The sequence below is a fragment of the Macaca nemestrina genome, chromosome 13, assembly GCF_043159975.1.
Source record: "Macaca nemestrina isolate mMacNem1 chromosome 13, mMacNem.hap1, whole genome shotgun sequence".
In the NCBI taxonomy this organism is placed as follows: domain Eukaryota; kingdom Metazoa; phylum Chordata; class Mammalia; order Primates; family Cercopithecidae; genus Macaca; species Macaca nemestrina.
Window position 1 is genome coordinate 109,590,058 of NC_092137.1, and position 20,440 is coordinate 109,610,497.

Sequence of the window (20,440 nt, forward strand, 5' to 3'; positions counted from 1 at the left end):
TCCCAAAGTGCTAGGATTACAGGCTTGAGCCACCGCGCCCGGCCTGGGAGCTGTTTTTTTTGAAAAAATGAATAAAATAGACTGCTAGCTAAACTCATAAAGAATAAAGAGAGAAGACTCAAATAGACACAATAAAAAAAGATAAAGAGGATATCACCACTGTCCCCACAGAAATATACACAACCATCAGAGAATACTGTAAATACCTCTATGCAAAAAAACTAGAAAATCTAGAAGAAATGGATAAATTCCTGAACACATACACCCTTCCAAGACTGAACCAGGAAGAAGTTGAATCTCTGAATAGAATACTAACAAGTTCTGAATTTGAGGGAGTAATTCATCCCTGAACAGAATAACAATTACTGGGTATATACCCAAAGGATTATAAGTCATGCTGCTAAAAAGACACATGCACACATATGTTTATTGCGGCACTATTCACAATAGCAAAGACTTGGAATCAACCCAAATGTCCATCAGTGACAGACTGGATTAAGAAAATGTGGCACATATACTCCATGGAATACTATGCAGTCATAAGAAAGGATGAGTTTGTGTCTTTTGTAGGGACATGGATGTAGCTGGAAACCATCATTCTCAGCAAAGTACTGCAAGAACGGAAAACCAAATATTGCATGTTCTCACTCATAGGTGGGAATTGAACAATGAGATCACTTGGACACAGGAAGGGGAACATCACACACTGGGTCCTATTGTGGGGAGGGGGTAGGGGATAGGGATAGCATTAGGAGATATACCTAATATAAATGATAAGTTAATGGGTGCAGCACACCAACACAGCACATGTATACATATGTAACAAACCTGCGCATTGTGCTTATGTACCCTAGAACTTGAAGTATAATAAATATAAATAAATAAAATGTAGGGGGGCGGAGCAAGATGGCCGAATAGGAACAGCTCCAGTCTCCAACTCCCAGCGCGAGCGACACAGAAGACCGGTGATTTCTGCATTTTCAACCGAGGTACTGGGTTCATCTCACTGGGGAGTGCCGGACGATCGGTGCTGGTCAGCTGCTGCAGCCCGACCAGCGAGAGCTGAAGCAGGGAGAGGCATTGCCTCACCTGGGAAGGGCAAGGGGGAAGGGAATCCCTTTTCCTAGCCAGGGGAACTGAGACACACAACACCTGGAAAATCGGGTAACTCCCACCCCAATACTGCGCTTTAAGCAAACAGGCACACCAGGAGATCATATCCCACACCTGGCCGGGAGGGTCCCACACCCACGGAGCCTCCCTCATTGCTAGCACAGCAGTCTGCGATCTACCGGCAAGGCAGCAGCGAGGCTGGGGGAGGGGCGCCCGCCATTGCTGAGGCTTAAGTAGGTAAACAAAGCTGCTGGGAAGCTCGAACTGGGTGGAGCTCACAGCAGCTCAAGGAAACCTGCCTGTCTCTGTAGACTCCACCTCTGGGGACAGGGCACAGTAAACAATAACAAACGCAGCAGAAAGCTCTGCAGACGCAAATGACTCTGTCTGACAGCTTTGAAGAGAGCAGTGGATCTCCCAACACAGAGGTTGAGATCTGAGAAGGGACAGACTCCCTGCTCAAGTGGGTCCCTGACCCCTGAGTAGCCTAACTGGGAGACATCCCCCACTAGGGGCAGTCTGACACCCCACACCTCACAGGGTGGAGTACACCCCTGAGAGGAAGCTTCCAAAGCAAGAATCAGACAGGTACACTCGCTGTTCAGCAATATTCTATCTTCTGCAGCCTCTGCTGCTGATACCCAGGCAAACAGGGTCTGGAGTGGACCTCAAGCAATCTCCAACAGACCTACAGCTGAGGGTCCTGACTGTTAGAAGGAAAACTATCAAAAAGGAAGGACACCTACACCAAAACCCCATCAGTACATCACCATCATCAAAGACCAGAGGCAGATAAAACCACAAAGATGGGGAAAAAGCAGGGCAGAAAAGCTGGAAATTCAAAAAATAAGAGCGCATCTCCCCCGGCAAAGGAGCGCAGCTCATCGCCAGCAACGGATCAAAGCTGGACGGAGAATGACTTTGACGAGATGAGAGAAGAAGGCTTCAGTCCATCAAATTTCTCAGAGCTAAAGGAGGAATTACGTACCCAGCACAAAGAAACTAAAAATCTTGAAAAAAAAGTGGAAGAATTGATGGCTAGAGTAATTAATGCAGAGAAGGTCCTAAACGAAATGAAAGAGATGAAAACCATGACACGAGAAATACGTGACAAATGCACAAGCTTCAGTAACCGACTCGATCAACTGGAAGAAAGAGTATCTGCGATTGAGGATCAAATGAATGAAATGAAGCGAGAAGAGAAACCAAAAGAAAACAGAAGAAAAAGAAATGAACAAAGCCTGCAAGAAGTATGGGATTATGTAAAAAGACCAAATCTACGTCTGATTGGGGTGCCTGAAAGTGAGGGGGAAAATGGAACCAAGTTGGAAAACACTCTTCAGGATATCATCCAGGAGAACTTCCCCAACCTAGTAGGGCAGGCCAACATTCAAATCCAGGAAATACAGAGAGCGCCACAAAGATACTCCTCAAGAAGAGCAACTCCAACACACATAATTGCCAGATTCACCAAAGTTGAAATGAAGGAAAAACTGTTAAGGGCAGCCAGAGAGAAAGGTCGGGTTACCCACAAAGGGAAGCCCATCAGACTAACAGCAGATCTCTCGGCAGAAACTCTCCAAGCCAGAAGAGAGTGGGGGCCAATATTCAACATTCTTAAAGAAAAGAATTTTCAACCCAGAATTTCATATCGAGCCAAACTAAGTATCATAAGTGAAGGAGAAATAAAATCCTTTACAGATAAGCAAATGCTTAAGAGATTTTGTCACCACTAGGCCTGCCTTACAAGAGACCCTGAAGGAAGCACTAAACATGGAAAGGAACAACCGGTACCAGCCAATGCAAAAACATGCCAAAATGTAAAGACCATCGAGGCTAGGAAGAAACTGCATCAACTAACGAGCAAAATAACCAGTTAATATCATAATGGCAGGATCAAGTTCACACATAACAATCTTAACCTTAAATGTAAATGGACTAAATGCTCCAATTAAAAGACACAGACTGGCAAACTGGATCAAGAGTCAAGACCCATCAGTCTGCTGTATTCAGGAGACCCATCTCACATGCAGAGACATACATAGGCTCAAAATAAAGGGATGGAGGAAGATCTACCAAGCAAATGGAGAACAAAAAAAAGCGAGGGTTGCAATACTAGTCTCTGATAAAACAGACTTTAAACCATCAAAGATCAAAAGAGACAAAGAAGGCCATTACATAATGGTAAAGGGATCAATTCAACAGGAAGAGCTAACTATCCTAAATATATATGCACCCAATACAGGAGCACCCAGATTCATAAAGCAAGTCCTTAGAGACTTACAAAGAGACTTAGACTCCCATACAATAATAATGGGAGACTTCAACACTCCACTGTCAACATTAGACAGATCAACGAGACAGAAAGTTAACAAGGATATCCAGGAATTGAACTCATCTCTGCAGCAAGCAGACCTAATAGACATCTATAGAACTCTCCACCCCAAATCAACAGAATATACATTCTTCTCAGCACCACATCGTACTTACTCCAAAATCGACCACGTAATTGGAAGTAAAGCACTCCTCAGCAAATGTACAAGAACAGAAATTATAACAAACTGTTTCTCAGACCACAGTGCAATCAAACTAGAACTCAGGACTAAGAAACTCAATCAAAACCGCTCAACTACATGGAAACTGAACAACCTGCTCCTGAATGACTACTGGGTACATAATGAAATGAAGGCAGAAATAAAGATGTTCTTTGAAACCAATGAGAACAAAGATACAACATACCAGAATCTCTGGGACACATTTAAAGCAGTGTGTAGAGGGAAATTTATAGCACTAAATGCCCACAAGAGAAAGCAGGAAAGATCTAAAATTGACACTCTAACATCACAATTAAAAGAACTAGAGAAGCAAGAGCAAACACATTCGAAAGCTAGCAGAAGGCAAGAAATAACTAAGATCAGAGCAGAACTGAAGGAGATAGAGACACAAAAAACCCTCCAAAAAATCAATGAATCCAGGAGTTGGTTTTTTGAAAAGATCAACAAAATTGACAGACCACTAGCAAGACTAATAAAGAAGAAAAGAGACTAATAAAGAGAGAAGAATCAAATTGACGCAATTAAAAATGATAAAGGGGATATCACCACCGACCCCACAGAAATACAAACTACCATCAGAGAATACTATAAACACCTCTACGCAAATAAACTGGAAAATCTAGAAGAAATGGATAATTTCCTGGACACTTACACTCTCCCAAGACTAAACCAGGAAGAAGTTGAATCCCTGAATAGACCAATAGCAGGCTCTGAAATTGAGGCAAAAATTAATAGCCTACCAACCAAAAAAAGTCCAGGACCAGATGGATTCACAGCTGAATTCTACCAGAGGTACAAGGAGGAGTTGGTACCATTCCTTCTGAAACTATTCCAATCAATAGGAAAAGAGGGAATCCTCCCTAACTCATTTTATGAGGCCAACATCATCCTGATACCAAAGCCTGGCAGAGACACAACAAAAAAAGAGAATTTTAGACCAATATCCCTGATAAACATCGATGCAAAAATCCTCAATAAAATACTGGCAAACAGGATTCAGCAACACATCAAAAAGCTTATCCACCATGATCAAGTGGGCTTCATCCCTGGGATGCAAGGTTGGTTCAATATTCGCAAATCAATAAACATAATCCAGCATATAAACAGAACCAAAGACAAGAACCACATGATTATCTCAATAGATTCAGAAAAGGTTTTGACAAAATTCAACAGCCCTTCATGCTAAAAACGCTCAATAAATTCGGTATTGATGGAATGTACCTCAAAATAATAAGAGCTATTTATGACAAACCCACAGCCAATATCATACTGAATGGGCAAAAACTGGAAAAATTCCCTTTGAAAACTGGCACAAGACAGGGATGCCCTCTCTCACCACTCCTATTCAACATAGTGTTGGAAGTTCTGGCTAGGGCAATTAGGCAAGAGAAAGAAATCAAGGGTATTCAGTTAGGAAAAGAAGAAATCAAATTGTCCCTCTTTGCAGATGACATGATTGTATATTTAGAAAACCCCATTGTCTCAGCCCAAAATCTTCTTAAGCTGATAAGCAACTTCAGCAAAGTCTCAGGATACAAAATTAATGTGCAAAAATCACAAGCATTCTTATACACCAGTAACAGACAAACAGAGAGCCAAATCAGGAATGAACTTCCATTCACAATTGCTTCAAAGAGAATCAAATACCTAGGAATCCAACTTACAAGGGATGTAAAGGACCTCTTCAAGGAGAACTACAAACCACTGCTCAGTGAAATCAAAGAGGACACAAACAAATGGAAGAACATACCATGCTCATGGATAGGAAGAATCAATATCGTGAAAATGGCCATACTGCCCAAGGTAATTTATAGATTCAATGCCATCCCCATCAAGCTACCAATGAGTTTCTTCACAGAATTGGAAAAACTGCTTTAAAGTTCATATGGAACCAAAAAAGAGCCCGCATCTCCAAGACAATCCTAAGTCAAAAGAACAAAGCTGGAGGCATCACGCTACCTGACTTCAAACTATACTACAAGGCTACAGTAACCAAAACAGCATGGTACTGGTACCAAAACAGAGATATAGACCAATGGAACAGAACAGAGTCCTCAGAAATAATACCACACATCTACAGCCATCTGATCTTTGACAAACCTGAGAGAAACAAGAAATGGGGAAAGGATTCCCTATTTAATAAATGGTGCTGGGAAAATTGGCTAACCATAAGTAGAAAGCTGAAACTGGATCCGTTCCTTACTCCTTATACGAAAATTAATTCAAGATGGATTAGAGACTTAAATGTTAGACCTAATACCATAAAAATCCTAGAGGAAAACCTAGGTAGTACCATTCAGGACATAGGCATGGGCAAAGACTTCATGTCTAAAACACCAAAAACAACAGCAGCAAAAGCCAAAATTGACAAATGGGATCTCATTAAACTAAAGACCTTCTGCACAGCAAAAGAAACTACCATCAGAGTGAACAGGCAACCTACAGAATGGGAGAAAATTTTTGCAGTCTACTCATCTGACAAAGGGCTAATATCCAGAACCTACAAAGAACTCAAACAAATTTACAAGAAAAAAACAAACAACCCCATCAAAAAGTGGGCAAAGGATATGAACAGACATTTCTCAAAAGAAGACATTCATACAGCCAACAGACACATGAAAAAATGCTCATCATCACTGGCCATCAGAGAATTGCAAATCAAAACCACAATGAGATACCATCTCACACCAGTTAGAATGGCAATCATTCAAAAGTGAGGAAACAACAGGTGCTGGAGAGGATGTGGAGAAATAGGAACACTTTTACACTGTTGGTGGGATTGTAAACTAGTTCAACCATTATGGAAAACAGTATGGCGATTCCTCAAGGATCTAGAACTAGATGTACCATATGACCCAGCCATCCCATTACTGGGTATATACCCAAAGGATTATAAATCATGCTGCTATAAAGACACATGCACACGTATGTTTATTGCGGCACTATTCACAAGAGCAAAGACTTGGAATCAACCCAAATGTCCATCAGTGACAGACTGGATTAAGAAAATGTGGCACATATACACCATGGAATACTATGCAGCCATAAAAAAGGATGAGTTTGTGTCCTTTGTAGGGACATGGATGCAGCTGGAAACCATCATTCTTAGCAAACTATCACAAGAACAGAAAACCAAACACCGCATGTTCTCACTCATAGGTGGGAACTGAACAATGAGATCACTTGGACTCAGGAAGGGGAACATCACACACCGGGGCCTATCATGGGGAGGGGGGAGGGGGGAGGGATTGCATTGGGATTTATACCTGATGTAAATGACTAGGTGATGGGTGCAGCACACCAACATGGCACAAATATACATATGTAACAAACCTGCACGTTATGCACATGTACCCTACAACTTAAAGTATAATAATAATAAATAAATTAAAAAAATAAATATAAATAAATAGAATAAAATACCTGCAAAAGCAGAGACAGCAAAAAAAAAAAAAAAACTGCATTTTCAATATGAGATTAAAAAAATAAAGATTTCACAAGTTAAAAAAAAAAGAATTATAATAGTTCTGAATTTGAGGCAGTAATTAATAGCCTGCCAAACAAAAAAAGCCCAGGACCAGATGGATTTAAAGCTGAATTCTAGTAGAGGTACAAAGAGGAGCTGATACTGTTTTTTCTGAAACTATTCCAAACAGTTGAAAAGGAGGGACTCCTCCCTAACTCATTTTATGAGGCCTGCATCATCCTGATACAAAAATCTGGAAGAGATACAAGAAAAAAAGAAAACTTCAGGCCAACATTTGTGACAAACATTGATGCACAAATCCTCAATAAAATACTGGCAAACCAAACCCAGCAACACATCAAAAAGTGTATCCACCACAATCAAATCTACTTCATCCTAGAGATGCAAAGTTGGCTCAACATATGCCAATCAATAAACATAATTCATCACATAAACAGAACTAAAGACAAAAACTACATGATTATCTGAATAGACACCGAAAAGACCTTTGATAAAATTCAATATCCCTTCATGTCAAAAACTCTCAATAAACTAGGTATTGATACAACATGCCTCAAAATAAAAAGTCATTTATGACAAACCCACAGCCAATATCATACTGAATGGGCAAAAGCTGGAAGCATTCCAGTTGAAAACTGGCACAGGACAAGGAGACCCTCTCTCACCACTCCTATTCAACAGAGTATTGGAAGTTCTGGAGTTCTGGCCAGGGAATCAGGCAAGAGAAAGAAAAGGTATTCAAATAGGAGGAGAGGAAGTCAAACTGTCTTTGTTTGCAGAGGACATGATCCTTTATCTAGAAAACCCCATTATCTTGGCCCAAAAGCTTCTTAAGCTGATAAGCAACTGAGTAAAGTGTGAGGATACAAAATCAATGTGCAAAAATTACTAACATTCCTATATACCAACAATAGACAAGCAGATAGCCAAATCATGATCGAAACCTCATTCACAATTGCTATGAAGAGAATAAAATACCTATAAATACAGCTAACAAGGGAAGTGAATGAACTCTTCAAGGAGACCTGCAAACCACTTCTCAAGGAAATCAGAGAGGACACAAACAAATGGAAAAACTTTCCATGTTCATGACTAGGAAGAATCAATATTGTGAAAATGGCCATACTGCCCAAAACAATTTATACATTCAATGTTATTCCCTTTAAACTACCATTGACATTCTTCACAGAATTTGAAAAAAAAAAGTGTTTAAAAATTCAGATGGAACCAAAAAAGAGCCGAAATAGCCAAGGCAATCCTAAGCAAAAAGAACAAAGCTGAAGGCATTGTGCTACCTGATTTCAAACTATACTGCAAGGCTATGGTAACCAAAACAGCATGATACTGGTACAAAGAAGAAAATCTAGGCAATACCATTGAGGACATAGGCACAGGCAAAGATTTCATGATAAAAGCATCAAAAGCAATTGCAACAAAAGTAAAAATTGACATATGGGGTCAAGAAACTATCATCAGAGTGAACAGACTACCTACAGAATGGGAGAGAATGTTTGGAATGTATCCATCTGACAGTGGCCTAATATCCAGAATTTACAAGGAACTTAAACAAATTTGCAGGAAAAAAAAAACCCATTAAAAAGTGGGCAAAGAACAAGAACAGACACTTCTCAAAAGAAGACATTTATGCAGCCAACAAACATACGAAAAAAGCTCAACGTCACTGATCATTACAAAAAAGCAAATCAAAACCACAATTAGATGCCATCTCATGTCAGAATGGCAGTTGCTAAAAAGTCAAGAAACAACAGAAGGTGCAAGGCTGTGGAGAAATAGGAATGCTTTTACACTACTGGTGGGAATATAAATTAGTTCAACCATTGTGAACGACAGTGTGGTGATTCCTTAAAGACCTAGAATCAGAAATATGATTTGACCCAGCAATTCCATTACTGGTTATATGCCCAAAGGAATATAAATCATTCTATTTTAAAGATACATTCTTGCATATGTTCATTGCAACACTATTCACAATAACAAAGACATGGAATCAACCCAAATGCACATCAATGATAGACTACAGAAAGAAAACGTGGTTTTCTTTCTGTAGTCTATACATAATGGAATACTTTGCAGCCATAAAAAGGAATAAGATCATGTGCTTTGCTGGCTCATGGATGGAGCTGGAAGCCATTATCCTCAGCAAACTAATGTGGGAAAGAAAATAAAACACTGCATGTTCTCACTTATAAGTGGGAGCTGATTGATGAGAACACATGGACACAGGAATGGGAACAACACACACTGGGGCCTGTTGGCAGGGCGTGGAGGGAGAGCATCGGGAATAACAGCTAATACATGCTGGGCTTAATACCTAGGTGATGGGTTAACAGGTGCAGCAAACCACCATAGCATGTGTTTACCTATGTAACAAACCTGCACATCCTGCACATGTATCCTGGAACTTAAATTAAAAAACAAAACAAAACAAAACAAACTCATCTAGCGAGCTTCAGAAGAGCATCTATATCCAGGCCCCATCTCAGATGATTCTAATGCATGGCAGGGTGAGTCCGCTGCCGTAAAGGGGTGCCTGATTTCTCCTGGGATCCGACTCTGACTCCCTTTATCCTCATCCCAATCCTAAGCCCATAGGTGGCCAGAGAAAATGGAAGTGGGTTATGTTCACCAGTTCACATGCCTATGAAATTGGCCAAAGTCTGTAATGTGTGCATGTGAGGCTCCTCTGAGTGTTCTATGCCAAAACAACAAGCAGAAAGTGAAACAGGACAAAATGGATCAAAAAGCCTTATCTCCCTTAGTGACCTGGAATTCCTATTTGTTCAAAAGTCCCTAGACACTATTTCCCTTTTTGCCTTGATTTCCATAAGCCCAGAGCTAGATTTGACGAATCACATGAACTATTCTTAGCCTTTGCTTTGTGTGATTATATTTCCTGCTTCACAATATGAATTTTGAGCTTTTATTGAAACACACAATAATATTGTGCAAACAACTACTCCTATGTGGGTTTTGGACATCACATAGGAATATGCATTAGGAAAGAGTGTGGGTTATGGGGTTATGGGGTTGATGGGGAAAATGTACCCACAGGAAGCTGGCAGGACTTGCCAAAGGGATGGCTTTAGTGGGAGAGATGAAGAAATATGACAGTAATAACAGAAAGTTTTCTTGGTATACTAGAGAGCATTCCTCCTGTAATTCATTGTGGTTAAGGTCAGCTAAGGCAGACATGCCCATAGTTGAAAGCTGCTAATGACTATTTATGGCCCACCTTTGAAATCTAGGGCTGGCAGCAGTTGAGCTGTCAAGCTTATATACTCTCACACATGGCTCATTCAGAGTCTTTGCCATTTCTCTGCATGGGGTTTATTGTGTACCTATTCAGAAAGCTTTCAGGGTTCACTTTATTTTCCTTTTTACTGATGTACTTTTCCCTTTCTGATCACAATTCTTCCTTACACTTTATTTTCTTTAGGAATATCTCATCATAGCACAGACTGCCCTGCAAGATCCCCTAGGCTCATGCCTCCGGGTTAGGGTGCTGTGCCCCTTTTGCAGCTACTTCAGGTACTTCAGCTCCTGGTTCAGCTCTCACTCTTTTGCTACTTTGCCTCAAGGTGCCTGGAAGTTAAAGTAGGAAATCCTCCCTCCTTGCGTTGGTTGTACAGAAGTCCTCTTGCCTCAAAGCATGACAGCTTCTGCAGCCCCCTGACCCCCATTTTGTCTGAAGTCCTATTCTTGTGGTTCCTTTCTCTTCCCTGTCCTGGATTGCCTCAGTTAACCACAGTGCCTATGAATCCCTGTCTCAGTTTCTGCTTCTTGGGAACCTACTGGAGACACTGGTGTGACTACTTCTTGAAAGAAAAAATGGATACTTCAGAGGAAACTATATTGTTCCTCCTATTTATGTCTTTCCTTCCAAGTCAAAGTATTAGCAAGAGCCTGAGGACTAACCTCTGATTTTTTTTTTTATCTTGCCCAAATTCCTATCTAAGAGATCTGGAGAGTCATGCTATACAAAGCATAAATTCTCATCGATGGGTTTTATTTAATCCTATATATCATGATTTACTTTCCAATCTGACTCTGACATAACATTATGTGACAAAGAAGAAAGTAAAAATATTTTACCCCAAAACATGTTTCTTTGCCATATTTTGAAATGGCCTGCAAAGCTATCTTTTGTGGGGGAAAATTTGCATTCTATAAAGAATCTCTATTAACATAGCTATAGCTTTTCTTCCAGGCTCTCCCAGTCCTGAAGAGATTAAGAGTCTGACATCTTTTAAAGGAATGAATGGGAGACATTTGTCATCTATTCTCTCTAAGGGTAGCCATATAAGACTTCAAAAGAACCTCGGTTTCCACAATCTTTTAACCTGAACATTTCCTTTCTATTGATCTCAGGTCTTAAACTCAACCAGTTGTCAACCAGAGAATGTTTAAATTTACCTACATCCTTGAAGATCCTCTACATTTTGACTTGTCCCACCTTTCTGAACCAAACCAATGTATTTCTTAAATGTATTTGATTGATGTCTCATTCCTCCCTGAAATGTATAAAACCAAGCTACACCCCGACAGCCTTGAGAACACGTTCTGAGGACCTCCTGGGGGCTGGTTTATTCTGGTTCAGAATAAATCTCTTCAAAATATTTTACAGAGTTTGACTCTTTTGTCGACAAGTCTTTGAACCCCCTATTTTAATAGTATTAGTGATCAATGTTTCAGTTTTATTCATTCAGAATTAACTAGCATCTGTTATGGAAAGAGTCCCTGGCATTTTGGCCACAGAGTAGGTGCAGGTATAGGTGCAGGTGTTACAGGAAGGGTCTTGATTCAGATCTCCAGAGAGGGTTCTTAGATTTCATGCAGGAAAGAATTCAGGGAAAGTGAAAGCAAATTTAATAAGAAAGTGAAGGAATGAAGAATGCCTACTCCATAGACAGAGCAGCCCCAAGGGCTTCTGGTTGCCTGTTTTTATGGTTATTTCTTAGTTATATGCTAAACTAGGGGTGGATTACTCATGCCTCCCCTTTTTAGACCATGTAGGATAACTTCCTGATGTTGCCATAACATTTATTAACTGTCATGGCGCTGGTGGGAGTGCAGCAGTGAGGACGACCAGAGGTCACTGTCATTACCATTTTGGTTTTGGTGGGTTTTAGCCAGCTTCTTTACTGCAACCTGTTTTATCAGCAAGATGTTTATGACCTATCTTTTGCTGACCTCCTATCTCATCCTGTGACTTACCGTGCCTTAGCTGTCTGGGAATGAAGTCCAGCAGGTGTCTGCCTCATCCAGCCCCTATTCAGTATGGAGTTGTTCTGGTTTACATACCACTGACATATTTTCCCTATTCCTTTTATAAGAGAACCCTTAATCCTAAGGGTTGTAGAGGGATGAAGATCCATCTTCTGTAACTTTTTCAGACTAAGTAGAGGTGATGATTTTCCTACCTAACCATTAGAGTCTGTTGTATTCAGGGTAGAGAGGAACTCAGTCAGAAAGTATCAGTATGGCAAGTACCATTCATGACTCTTGAGTTCTGACAAGAGGTGATATCTGGAATATTAATAAATATTCAATTAAAGAAAACATTCAGGAAGCTTATCCTGCATTCCTATACAAAGAGCACAACAGCAGTATATTCCACAAGAGTAAAGCAAAATAAGCAAAACTATCCCAAGTAAACTAAATTGGAAGGCTTTCAATGAAATGGGCAACTGTTGGGACCAAACTGATATAGGATTGCTAGCTGATTGCAATGTGCCCAGAATTAGAATACTGATCTGGATTTTTGCATTACCTATCCTTCTTGTTTCTTCTGAGCAGCAGTCAGAGACCAATGGTTGGTTCACAAGAATAGGAAGGGTTAACCTAAATTGCAGAAACAACTTTAAAAACAACTGATCAGACTAGAATCTAATAACAAGTGTTTGTTCCATAATTCTTTTTTTTTTTTTTTTTTTTTTGAGACGGAGTCTCGCTCTGTAGCCCGGGCTGGAGTGCAGTGGCCGGATCTCAGCTCACTGCAAGCTCCGCCTCCCAGGTTTACGCCATTCTCCTGCCTCAGCCTCCTGAGTAGCTGGGACTACAGGCGCCCGCCACCTCGCCCGGCTAGTTTTTTGTATTTTTTAGTAGAGATGGGGTTTCACGGTGTTTGCCAGGATGGTCTCGATCTCCTGACCTCGTGATCCGCCCGTCTCGGCCTCCCAAAGTGCTGGGATTACAGGCTTGAGCCACCGCGCCCGGCCCGTGTTCCATAATTCTTGAAACATAATTTCTTTCTCTAGTTTCCCATTTTTACAAAGACATACCGTAGCAAGAGCAATTTGATTTATTATACTTGTCCTGATTATTTGCATACAGTGCAGCAAGAATAATTGTTTTCTACATAAGCTTTTTGTAAATTGGCTTTGATGGAACTCTGTTCCATGGAAGGAATCTCAGATAATACTTTAAAGCTGAGCCCTGCCATGGGTTTGTACCCTCAAATACTTATGAATTGAATAAATTCGTCTCCTCCTGAGGTCTCAAGATAACCTGGGCATCCTGGACCTGTTAGAAAGCAACATTCTTTACTTACTATCAGTCAGAAAACCTGTACAGGGCCTGTGTAGGCAAAGTATGAGGCCAGTTCCCCAAAAACCTTTTATTGACTTTACAAGTCAAGTTTGATTCCTTAATGGAGAGCACACAATTCTAGTCAAAGCCTTGTAAAATAACCAATTTCTCTAATTGTGTCCTGTTACAAATGAAAACATATTCTTATTGCACTTATGCAAATAACTATATTACCATAAATTAAGAATACTCACAAATAGTTTTCAAATTCTAGAGAAATTAGTTGGAGAGAAATAAATATGCTCCAAATTTTTTTCACAGGTATATACTTTATTCAATTGCTATGAGCTATAAATAGCTCAAAAGAAAAGTTTTATTGACTCTGAAAAACAAAACAAGAGATTAGCAAAGTTTTAAGCAAATATAAAAAGATTACTTCAGACTTCTTTAGTTTATGCAGTTAACTCCTGTTCTGCTTGATATTCATGAACATTTGAGCTTTCCATGAGTCTTGAAAGTTTTCCCTCTATTCTAATGTCACAGTCTTCAAAGTTATCAGACACCTGCATTCAAGAACACCTGTTAGAGTCCCATAGCTGATTATAAACCACCTTTTAAAGAGGATCAAAACAAGACAATTGTCTGTGGATGACAAAACATCTTAGAATAGCCACAGTCAAAAACACGATTGACAAAGAAATTTGGTTACCTCTGTGGCATACAATGATTTAATGCATCAATTATTAATAACTTATGTTGTCATATTAGAATTATAAGTGTTTCTTATAATTTTAGAGTACATACCAATAACATATTTATGCAAATATAGCCCAAAGAAAGCCAAACACCATTTCATATTTGACAGTGTTTCCTGTATGATTTTTATACAAAATAAGCCAAATGTCACGGTTACATTAGTGCATTATTGATGTCTAACCCAATTCTTAATAAAACCTTAGAGACAAAAGTATCCAATTTTAATTAATTTGACCATAAGGTAAGATTTTTATAAACCTTTATAATCTTTTACAATTTTTTGTTAAAGACTATATCATAAGCAGGTTTTTGCTCTAAGAAAAACCGGTTGTGCTTTTGTTCCAATGTTGAATTACAGAAAAACTGAAGAATACCCCTTTAACTGTAGCCAATATGTTCACACACAGAATTTCTTTTACAAGATTAATTTTTCACAAACCTTCCACAACTTGGTAAAAGCTTTAGCTATATCTTGACTTAAAACAATCCTTTAACCCTTTAGGCAAAAAAAAAAAAAAAAAAAAAAAAAAAAAAAAAAAAAAAAATTCCACATTCCCATGCCTTCTTATAATCTTCTACCAAAAGTATTAGTGTATTCTACTTTCCTTACATGCCTTGCACGTAGAATTGTTTCTTCAATAGTCTCAATTACATGTTACAACATTAACTCTTAGCAACTTTTACTTTTGGTGGAAACCTTGGTAAGTTTGGGATTTTAATTATGTACTAGCTGTGGAGTCTAGCCTAGGACACACCAGGCAAAAGTGCAGACAAAGCCTATTCTTTCCAACATCTAACTCCATGTTTCCCTTACCTAGCTGTAAAGCATGCAAGTTGTACTGTTAAGAGTCATAGTGGCATTTTTGAAGCATTTAGGAGGCCTAATCATTAAGTTGGGCATTTTTGCGTAAATTCCCTTTCATAAATTCTTTTATGACTTACACAGACCATGTAAGATATATTTAGACTTTCTGACTTGTGTAAACATCCCTCTTTTTAAACAACCAGTCATTTTACTTTAGGACAAGAATTTACCATACAAGATCTTTTCTTATATAAATTGTTGCAGGAAGTCAGGGACCCCGAACAGAGGGACTGGCTGGAGCTGCAGCAGAGAAACATAAATTGTGAAGATTTCATGGACATTTAACAGTTCCCAAATAATACTTTTACAATTTCTTATGCCTGTCTTTACTTTAACCTCTTAATCCTGTTATCTTCGGAAGCTGAGGATGTACATCACCTCAGGACCATTGTGATAATTGTGTTAACTGTACCAATTGATTGTAAAATATTTGTGTTTGAACAATATGAAATCAGTGCACCTTGAAAAAGAACAGAGTAACAGCGATTTTTAGGGAACAAGGGAAGACAACCATAAGGTCTGACTGCCTGAGGGGTTGGGCAAAAAAAGCTATATTTTCTTCTTGCAGAGAGCCTATAAACAGATGTGCAAGTAGGAGAGATATCACTAAATTCTTTTCCTAGCAAGGAATATTAATATTAATACCCTGGAAAAGGAATGCATTCCTGGGGGGAGGTCTATAAATGGCCGCTCTGGGAATGTCTGTTGAGATAAGGACTGAGATATGCCCTGGTCTCCTGCAGTACCCTCATGCTTACTAGGGAGAGGAAAAACTCTGCTCTGGTAAATTTGTGGTCAGACCAGTTCTCTGCTCTCGAACCCTGTTTTCTGTTGTTTAAGATGTTTATCAAGACAATATGTGCACTGCTGAACATAGACCCTTATCAGTGGTTCTGCTTTTTCCCTTTGTCCTGTTACCTCAGAAGCATGTGATCTTTGTTACACCCTTATTAGTAGTTCTGCTTTTTGCCCTTTGGAGTATGTGATCTTTGTACCTACTCCCTGTTCTTACACCCCCTCCCCTTTTGAAACCCTTAATAAAAACATCCTGGTCTGAGACTCAGGTGGGCATCACAGTCCTACCAATATGTGATGTTACCCCTGGTGGCCCAGCTGTAAAATTCCTTTTTTGTACTGTCTCTCTTTCTCAGCTGGCCGACACTTATGGAAAATAGGAAGAACCTATGTTGAAATATTGGGGGCGGGTTCCCCCAATAATAAATTTCTTTTCTTTATAACTTTCTTTGCATAGCTAGGGACCATGGATAATCCACATGTTCCAAGGTCTTATCTAGACTTCAATGCTCCCAAATAAATGGAACAAGTTTTTAAAGTCAAATAAGCAGTTTGTGACCTGAAAGCATTTAATAAACTTAATATCTGACCTGAAAAATTTAGACCAAATGTTTACATTTTTGAAGATATTTATATTTTACCAATAATCTTTAAAACTGTCTTTATTTCCCAAAGATTACTTAAGTCACATGGACCAAAAGGCATTACACTTTTTACTTTTCTGACAAAATATTTCATTTAAGATATTATTATTATATAAAGCAATTAATTAAAACTCTTTCATATATAAACATCACACAGATAATACGTATAAATACACAGACAAAAGATAAAGGATCATCCTCTAAACCAAGAATTGTACCCTGGACCTGGGCTACCATTGTAAAAAGAGAAAGCATGGCCACATGGTTACAAGGGCAAGCTCCCAAGGACATACAAGACAAGAGGGAAACCTCATACAGTGTTTTCAGGGATCTGCAGCAAAGTTTGTAACTGATCAGTTTGCTGGGCCATCTTGAAAAGTGGGCTTACAGGTGTCCTAAGCCCACATTCTATCACAAGGTACTCCTCTCCATTACAGAACACAGAAAGACACAAAAAGCACACCAAATTCACTGCAGCTTAAGACTAGCCTCATAAGTCCTTTTTCCCATTAATTAAAATATTACAGGAAATAACCAGTGATTTTTTTTTCCATTTATTCAACCAGTTTATACAGAGAAAGAGAGAGAGAGAGAAAGAGATACTGAGTAAGAGGAAAGCATTGCCTGAGGCAGAGTGGGGAAGGCAAGGCACTCAGGACGGCCAGAGAAAAGACCCATCCATTGCAGCTGACACTGAAAAGTTCAGGCAGCTGCTTGTTAGTACAGTAGCAAAGGGATCTTTTCCAGCAGTCCCATTTATTGGGAGATCCCGCTCCCAATGTTTAACGTGGGTTCTTTTCTATTTCCTAGGTGTCGGCTGGTTTGAGAAATAAAGGGAAAGAGCTTAAGAGAGAGAAATTTAAAGCTGGATGTCCAGGGGAGACATCACATATTGGCAGGATCCATGATGTTCCCTGAGCTGTAAAACCAGCAAGTTTTTATTAGCGATTTTCAAAAGAGGAGGGAGTGCATGAATAGGGTGTGGGTTACAGAGATCACATACTTCACAAGGTAATAAAATATCACAAAACAAATGGAGACAGGGCGAGGTCACAGGACCAAGGTCACAGGACCACCGGATGGGACAAAATTAAAATTGCTAATGAAGTTTTGGGCACGCATTGTTGTTGATAACATCTTATCAGGAAACAGGGTTTGAGAGCAGATAACCTGTCTGACCAAAATTTATTAGGTGGGAATTTTCCTCTTCCTAATAAGCCTGGGAGCGCTACAGGAGACCGAGGCTTATTTCATCCCTTCGGCTTCGACCATAAAAGATGCACACCTTGAGGGGGCTGTTCATAGGCCTATCCTCAGGGCACATTCTCTTTCTCAGGGATGTTCCTTGCTGAAAAAAAGAATTCAGTGATATTTCTCCTATTTGCTTTTGAAAGAGGAGAAATATAGCTCTGTTCCGTCTGGCTCACCGGCGGCCAGTTCAAAGTTACCTCTCTTGTTCCCTGAACATTGCTGTTATCCTGTTCTTTTTGCAAGATGCCCAGATTTCATGTTGTTCAAACACACATGCTCTACAAACAATTTGTGCAGTTAACACAATCATCACAGGGTCCTGAGGTGACATTCATCCTCCTCAGCTTAAGTGTCCATGAAATCTTCACAATTTATGTTCAGAGATTGCAGTAAATACAGGCATAATAAATTATAAAAGTATTAATTTGGGGAACTAATAAATGTCCATGAAATCTTCACAATTTATGTTCTTCTGCTGTGGCTTCAGCCTGTCCCTCCGTTTGGGGTCCCTGACTTCCTGCAACACCCATTAGCTCTCAAGTTTCGTCTTTTAGGGAGGAAAAAGCTCTCCATGTCCAATGGTCCTGTCCATGCCTAGTCCTGTCACCTATAACCATTATCAAGCAGTGCAGGGCAGATTAATTCGAAGAGAATAGCAGTTAACATCCCATAGTGCCAAACCTGTTCTTAGCTGAAAGGGACTTTACCAAGAGGGACCTCTAAACCCCTAAATTGGGCCTCTAACCCAAGGTCAGTCAAGTGTCCATGCCTTTTAAGAACAGTCTCTAACCCGCTCTGTCTTAGGAGAGACTCTAACTCCCCTAAGTTGGGCCTCTAACCCAATCCCATCCTTTACCTAGCTACTCCACCACTTATCCAAAGTTGGTCAATCAGTGCTGCAGTCTATTTCCTTTGGATAGGAGGGGTCTTCTCAGTATCATCCCTTTAAGGTTAGCCAGAAAGGTTTTACTGGAGCCCATCACTTACCAAAAGTTAAGTCATTGAGTCAGAAGTTTCGGCACTATTGTCGCTTCCATGGTTGCCAGAAAGATGTTACAGGAAAGGGGTATTGATCCAGACCCCCAGAGAGGGTTCTTGGATGTTGCACAAGAAAGAATTCAGGGCGAGTCCATAGAATAAAGTGAAAGCAAGTTTATTAAGACAGCAAAGGAATAAAGAATGGCTACTCCATAGAGCAGGGCCAACAACTGCTGGTTGCCCATTTTTATGGTTATTTCTTGATTACATGCTAAACAATGGGTGGATTATTCATGCCTCCCCTTTTTAGACCAATAGGGTAACTTCCTGATGTTGCCATGGCATTTGTAAACTGTCATGGCGCTGGTGGGAATGTAGTAGTGAGGATGACCAGAGGTCACTCTCGTGGCCATGTTGCTTTTAGTGGGTTTCAGCCGGCTTCTTTACTGCAAGCTGTTTTATCAGTAAGGACTTTATGACCTGTATCTTGTACCAATCTCCTATCTCATCCTGTGACTCAGAATGCCTCAGCAGGTCTCTGCCTCATTTTACCCAGCCCCTATTCAAGATGCAGTCGCCCTGGTTTACACACCTCTGACACAGGGGTTGGGGGAAATGATAGAACTACATTCTCTTTTTCCTAAATATTGCTCTGCTTCTTGCTGCCTTTGGATTTTGTCACTGGAGACTTACTTCATTGGGCCTTAAAGGATTTCTGGGTCTCAGGAGAGACCCCTGAAATGGGTGTCCCTAAGGTTTTTAAAAGTAAGCTATTAAGTAGGGCAAACTTGAACTCTTGAGGAAGAGGAGAGATGAATGTTGACTGTGCTGAATGTGGAATGTGTGCTTTGAGGCCGGAGCATGGACTGTTGAAAAATATCCAAGGCTGCATATCTTAATTTCCACTGTTGCTTTCCTGGGACTCCATGCCATACAACTTTGTTTATTCTCCTCTTTGATCCCTCTGCACCAACAGTTTAGTGTAGTGCTTACCTGGTAATAACAGCTGTGCTCATGCTGTGATCTTTTTTTAGGCTGTGCATTTCTTAGGGGTAAGGATCTTATTCTTATCATCTTTTGGTGCTGCCCATTGCCTGGCATGAAAAAGGTGCTCAAAATATGTCTGTTTTCAAATGAATGGGGCTGAAATTTTTGCTAAGTAAGATTATATTGCATAAAACTCTTGCAAGTAATGAAATAGATGTTTTAATTCAAATAAAACTATAAGAAAATACAGAAGGAGAATATATACATGGAACAGAAATGATTAAATATGTTTTATGTATATTACATGTTGAGATGTTGAAATTCACCTAAACCCTAAAAATCTGTGGAGAAGGGAGAAAAACACAAAGCATAATAATTACATAACAAGTCGGATTGTGGGTAATCCAAAAAGCAGATCAGAAATTCAAGGATAATGAATGTTCATGCCTTTGTTTAAAAA

At 39.8% G+C, this 20,440-nt stretch overlaps 1 long non-coding RNA gene across 9 annotated transcripts in view; it reads left to right on the plus strand.

The window, feature by feature from the left end:
• The window catches only part of LOC105471851 (uncharacterized), a 331,670-nt gene that overhangs the window by 77,785 nt on the left and 233,445 nt on the right, over positions 1-20,440 (plus strand). The window contains exon 8 of one of the 9 annotated variants that reach the window (XR_011612023.1): positions 11,545-20,422. The exons of the other annotated variants lie outside the window; for them this stretch is intronic. This is a non-coding gene — a long non-coding RNA (uncharacterized lncRNA). Of the gene's footprint in view, positions 1-11,544; positions 20,423-20,440 lie in introns of those variants that run through there. 9 annotated transcript variants of the gene reach the window in all.